The 6,973-nt window shown below is 49.7% G+C and overlaps 1 pseudogene; it reads right to left on the bottom strand.

Annotated features, from left to right (window-relative positions):
- Positions 1 to 4,661: 4,661 nt before the first annotated feature.
- LOC121847894 lies at positions 4,662 to 6,696 on the bottom strand (annotated as a pseudogene).
- Positions 6,697 to 6,973: the final 277 nt, after the last annotated feature.

Raw genomic sequence — 6,973 nt, 5'->3', positions numbered from 1 at the left:
GTATTGTGTAGTAAAACTGCATAAGTGTTGCTCTCCACTTTCTGGAGGACCGACTTTTGAAATCAGTGGAATTTGAGTTAATTGAAGTGCTTTGAGAGACTAGTCAAGGACCATATCACCTCCACCCTACCTGACACCCTAGACCCACTCCAATTTGCTTACCGCCCAAATAGGTCCACAGACGATGCAATCTCAACCACACTGCACACTGCCCTAACCCATCTGGACAAGAGGAATACCTATGTGAGAATGCTGTTCATCTACTACAGCTCGGCATTCAACACCATAGTACCCTCCAAGCTCGTCATCAAGCTCGAGACCCTGGATCTCGACCCCGCCCTGTGCAACTGGGTACTGGACTTCCTGACGGGCCGCCCCCAGGTGGTGAGGGTAGGCAACAACATCTCCTCCCCGCTGATCCTCAACACTGGGGCCCCACAAGGGTGCGTTCTGAGCCCTCTCCTGTACTCCCTGTTCACCCACGACGCCGTGGCCACGCACGCCTCCAACTCAATCATCAAGTTTGCGGACGACACAACAGTGGTAGGCTTGATTACCAACAACGACGAGACGGCCTACAGGGAGGAGGTGAGGGCCCTCGGAGTGTGGTGTCAGGAAAATAACCTCACACTCAACGTCAACAAAACTAAGGAGATGATTGTGGACTTCAGGAAACAGCAGAGGGAACACCCCCATCCACATCGATGGAACAGTAGTGGAGAGGGTAGCAAGTTTTAAGTTCCTCGGCATACACATCACAGACAAACTGAATTGGTCCACTCACACAGACAGCATCGTGAAGAAGGCGCAGCAGCGCCTCTTCAACCTCGGGAGGCTGAGGAAATTCGGCTTGTCACCAAAAGCACTCACAAACTTCTACAGATGCACAATCGAGAGCATCCTGGCGGGCTGTTTCACCGCCTGGTATGGCAACTGCACCGCCCTCAACCGTAAGGCTCTCCAGAGGGTAGTGAGGTCTGCACAACGCATCACCGGGGGCAAACTACCTGCCCTCCAGGACACCTACACCACCCGATGCTACAGGAAGGCCATAAAGATCATCAAGGACATCAACCACCCGAGCCACTGCCTGTTCACCCCGCTGTCATCCAGAAGGCGAGGTCAGTACAGGTGCATCAAAGCTGGGACCGAGAGACTGAAAAACAGCTTCTATCTCAAGGCCATCAGACTGTTAAACAGCCACCACTAACATTGAGTGGCTGCTGCCAACACACTGTCAATGACACTGACTCAACTCCAGCCACTTTAATAATGGGAATTGATGGGAAATGATGTAAATATATCACTAGCCACTTTAAACAATGCTACCTTATATAATGTTACTTACCCTACATTATTCATCTCATATGCATACGTATATACTGTACTCTATATCATCGACTGCATCCTTATGTAATACATGTATCACTAGCCACTTTAACTATGCCACTTGGTTTACATACTCATCTCATATGTATATACTGTACTCGATATCATCTACTGTATCTTGCCTATGCTGCTCTGTACCATCACTCATTCATATATCCTTATGTACATATTCTTTATCCCCTTACACTGTGTATAAGACAGTAGTTTTTTGGAATTGTTAGTTAGATTACTTGTTCGTTATTACTGCATTGTTGGAACTTGAAGCACAAGCATTTCGCTACACTCGCATTAACATCTGCTAACCATGTGTATGTGACAAATAAAATTTGATTTGATTTGATTTGATTTATAGCCATGTTATTACCTGATACCCCCTGTATATAGCCATGTTATTATCCGGTACCCCTACACATCAACTTGGTACTGGTACTCCCTGTATATAGCCATGTTATTATCTGGTACCCCTACACATCAACTTGGTACTGGTACCCCCTGTATATAGCCATGTTATTGCCTGGTACTCCCTGTATATAGCCATGTTATTACCTGGTACTCCCTGTATATAGCCATGTTATTACCTGGTACTCCCTGTATATAGCCATGTTATTACCTGGTACCCCTACACATCAACTTGGTACTGGTACTCCCTGTATATAGCCATGTTATTATCTGGTACCCCTACACATCGACTCGGTACTGGTACTCCCTGTATATAGCCATGTTATTATCTGGAACCCCCTGTATATAGCCATGTTATTACCTGGTACCCCTACACATCACCTTGGTACTGGTACTCCCTGTATATAGCCATGTTATTATCTGGTACCCCTACACATCGACTCGGTTCTGGTACCCCTCCACATCGACTCGGTTCTGGTTCTCCCTGTATATAGCCATGTTATTATCTGGTACCCCCTGTATATAGCCATGTTATTATCTGGTACCCCCTGTGTATAGCCATGCTATTACCTGATTCTCCCTGAATATAGCCATGATATTACCTGGTACCCCCTGTATATAGCCATGTTATTATCTGGTACTCCCTGCATATAGCCATGGTATTACCTGGTACTGTCTGTATATAGCCATGTTATTACCTGGTACTCCCTGTATATAGCCATGTTATTACCTGGTACCCCTACACATCACCTTGGTACTGGTACTCCCTGTATAAAGCCATGTTATTACCTGGTACCCCTACACATCGACTCGGTTCTGGTACCCCTCCACAACGACTCGGTTCTGGTTCTCCCTGTATATAGCCATGTTATTATCTGGTACCCCTCCACATCGACTCGGTTCTGGTTCTCCCTGTATATAGCCATGTTATTTTTTACTTGTTTTTATTATTCGTTATTCATTGTGTATTTATTCATAATGCCATACCCTGGCCATGACTTCACTCTCCAAGGGCATCGCGTTGAGAAATGCAATAACACACATATATGTATGATACACACTTGTTCATATGTGAAACAGGACAAGTATAAGCATCCACCAAATTACAATTATTTCAAATTTCTCTAGGGTCAGTCTCCAAACAGAACTGTAGCCTGATAGAAACTGACAACGCCTGTAACTGCATCCCAAACAGCACCATATTGCCTGTATTGTTTAATACTTTATACCAGTGCTCTGGTCAAAAGTAAAGTACTTTGTAGTGAATAGGATAGGATGCTATTTAGGACTCAACCAGTGACAAATCCTCCCAGGTGTTGGTGCTGTGGGAATTCAAACTAAGAAATATTGATTTGAGATATAGATGAGACAATAACCCCCACCCATTATACAAGGGGTCTGTTCAGGAGGATGAAACGTTACCTAGCGTTCAGATAGAAATGGATCATGTAGAACAGATATGACTGGCTGCTGGGCATCTAGGCTGCTGTCGTCAGAGGTCGTAAATTCCTGAGAAGACCCTGCCACATTGCCACATAGTATAGAGAGAGTAAATGTTCATAGAGGACAAAGGAAATCCTTCCACCTCACAGAACTTGAGGTAAGAACAAATTTCATGTTCCGGGGGAAACTATAAAAGATCGGTAAAGAATCCAGCTACGAACTGGTCAGTTTGTCACAACTTGGGGAAGCTCATGGGAGACGGTGTGGCCACATTACCATAACGCTGTTTATATAATAGCCTCAGATATGAGGTTTACATCTAATTGTTGTATAAGATTAATGAGTGAGTATGATACTGTTTGTATAATTGTGTAATATGATTTTGGACTGTTTAATGAAGGAAAACTCAAAAAGGGGATTGGATTTGAACTAAATCAGAGGACCGCCCCTGAGCCCAGTTAGGGTCAGACATCCTGGGACAGCCCCTGAGCCCAGTTAGGGTCATACATCCTGGGACAGCCCTTTTCTGCCATTCCGAATAAAACCCCCACTCGGGTTTTCGATCAGCAGACCGAGCTTACCTCAATTACGAGATGGCTAAAGGTTGCAGACCATATTTTTCTCCATTAGGGGAGACAAAGGTTGTAGACCATTGCTGAATCTTTTAACCACACCACGTGGTTAAACTCTTAGACTATCGATACCGACAGAATAAGAACAAGTCTTTGATATTAATTTCTAGTCTGCAACTAGGAATTTGGTATCATTGACAACCGCCGAAACATCCATTCTATAACGAATGTCACACAATCCCCTCTAACCACAACCGAGAGAGAGAGGGAGAGAGACAGACAATTCTACAAAAGAAATGAACTTTTCACCAGCGATCAAGACGACACACTGAGCGTAAATATATATCGTGATTGCAATTGTTCCTGAATGAGTGAGCGTTCATGTGCAAAGGATTAGCATTTCAATTGTTATAATTATCACTCTATAGTGACTTCTCAGTCGATCCCCACTTCCCTTTTGTCTAACAAGCCGCCATGCCGGTTCAGCCCACTAGGGCACATTCTCCTATCATTTCATGTAACCACATTTACCTTGTTTGTTTGTTTGTTTATGCATTTCTGTGAATTACTTAGTTAGTAATAAATAAATGATTTAAGACAATTGATGTATGGATGACTCATAGTGAAGACTGGGTTCGTACAGATAACCAACAATTTACGAAGTTTGGAATGAGAATAACGTGAGGTAAAGTAAATAATTAATTTATTCGTAGACAAAGAGATCAGATAAAATTTCTGAAAAGTTATTTTAGGAAATGATAACTTTGTAATCCTAATATTTTTCCTTGGTGCCCTGACTTCCTAGTTATTACGGTTACATGATTAATCAGTCTAATCGCGTAATACTTAACCCTCCCGTGGTCCTGGTACTGTGTCTAGTCCCCGCGTCCTCCGGGTCACCCTGTCCCGTCCTGGCTAAAGGCCCAATGTGCGCAAGTGTGACAGTAGGCGTGTGAACAGCCTTTGCAGATGTATTTCTTACACCTGCAGCACACCGTGTGTGTCTTGGAGTCCTTCTTGGGTGGGCAGAGCTGACACCTCTTCCTCTTACTTGCCCCGGTGGTGGCCGGGGCAACGAGCGGGGCAGCGGCCGTGCCAGCGGCGGGGCCCTGGCGCTGTTGATCAGGAGGCGCCGCCGTAGCACTCTGTAGGACTTTGACAAGGGCTGACGCCGCTTCGGTGTGGGGCAGATGCTGCCTTCTTTGGATCAGCGGCTTCACGAGTGCCTTTCCCAGCTGCCCGAGGAACACCCTGCGCTTGTTCCGCTTGCCAGGCATCCATTCAGGCTTGATCTCTCGCCATATGACAAAGGCGTTGTAGGAGGACACGTCGAGGATGTTGTGGAAGACGACCAGGGGCTAGCGGGCAGTCATCCGTCTGCAGCTGTAGGTGCCCACCACCTTGTCTAGGTTGTCCACGCCGCCCTTGTTGCAGTTGTAGTCTAGGATGAGGGCCGGCTTCTTGTCGCGGCGATCGCTGATGTGGCCCTCTGTGTGCAGCGTGCTCAAGAGTAGCACGTTCTTGTTTCTCTTTGCCAGGTAGGACACCAGAGTGGCGGTGGGCGTGAAGGCGAACCTGGAGGACAGGACCTGTCTGCCCCTGGACTCGAGCAGCGCGGGCGGGAGCTCGGCCTTGTTCTTTCTCACCGTGCCCACCATGGTGAGGTTCCTCTCGAGGAGCCGCTGGCCCAGGTCGTAGGAGGTGAAGAAGTTGTCGCAGGTGACGTTGCGACCGCTCAGGCCCGTTGTCAGATCGAGGACGACGCGCATCCCCTGGTTCTTCTCGGGGCCTCCGCCGGCCGCCTTGCCGGTGTACACTTGCATCTTCCAAGCGTAGCTGGACTTGGCGTCGCAGGCCACCCACGACTTGATGCCGTATTTGGCCGGCTTGCTGGGGATGTACTGACGGAAAGGACAGCGGCCTTTTTGGAAAGGGGACAAGACATTAGTGTGGTTACTGTGTGCAACGGGGTAGACAAAAGGGCCAACCGTTGTGTCACACACGCTCTGTATAGACATGTAAGCACACGCGCACGCACGCAACAAGCGCAAGCACAGTACCTCTGAACGGGACCAGTTGCTCGTCCACCGTCACGTCGGGCCCCGGGTTGTAGAGGGCCGGCAGCCGCGCCTCCCACAGGTCCCAGACCTCCCGTATGGCTGCGAGTTTGTCCGTGGCGAGTCTGGCGGGTCTCGACTGGCGGTCGTTGAATCGCAGCAGCCTCGAGTACCTGTGAAAGACCTTGAGCGACATGGTGGCTCGGAACACGGTCCTGCCGCTCTCGGCGTCCCACAGGCTTGCCGCGGCCTCGCCCTGGGACCTGTAGACGCCCGCTAGGATCAGCAGCCCTAGGTAGGCGCGCAGGTCCGTGGCGTCCATGGGTCGCCAGCCGTCGCCGTATTTTCTGGCCCCGTGCAGGTTCGTCATTTCCACAATTATCCTTTCTATCGCCGGTGTGACAAACAGGTGGAAGGCGGACACGATGTCGCGGGCCTGTGTCACGGCATAGGCCGTGGGGCCCGGAGTCTGGTCCGGCCCGGCGTGGCAGATCGCCAGGGGCCCGCAGTGGCGGCCGTAGGCCACGGGGGACTACTCGATTTTGCTGTTGCAACGGCGGCTCCCGTCGGCCCGGGGCCGAGGAGATCTCTTCCTCGTCGCGGTCCTCGCGCTCGTCCTCGTGCTCGTCCTCGGGCGGCTCTTCCTCGGGCTGCTCTTCCTCAGAAGAGGGAGAAGAGGCATCGTCAACCTCGCGGTGCTCGGGGTTGTATTCCTCCCCGTCTTCGTCTTCTGAAACCTCTTCCTCTTCCTCCTCCTGGCAATCCGAGTAGTCTTCTTGGTCCACGCTGGACAAGATCTGTTCTAGAACCTGCGCGGCCGTAAAACGCACGGCCATGGCCGATCGGTGGAGCCGAGCGGGTCCGCTGAGCTGCGGGGAAGAGCGGACTTGGCACGGGTGGGGCGCCGGTCCCTTTGTGTGTGTGTGTGTGTGTGTGTGTGTGTGTGTGTGTGTGTGTGTGCAGGTTGGTGTGGGTGGGCGCCGCTGACAATATTAGTATCCTCTCTACATAGGGCCGGCCGGACGGCTTACGAGGGATACCGAGACCCGAAAATGCTCGAGGCTCGCTTGCGCGCACCTGTGTAGCCCTGTGCAGTCGACCCAAACCTCAGCC

This window comes from Oncorhynchus tshawytscha, linkage group LG12, assembly GCF_018296145.1.
Source record: "Oncorhynchus tshawytscha isolate Ot180627B linkage group LG12, Otsh_v2.0, whole genome shotgun sequence".
Classification (NCBI taxonomy): Eukaryota; Metazoa; Chordata; class Actinopteri; order Salmoniformes; family Salmonidae; genus Oncorhynchus; species Oncorhynchus tshawytscha.
The sequence above is the reverse complement of the archived record's forward strand: the minus strand, read 5'-3'. Positions and strand labels throughout refer to the sequence as shown.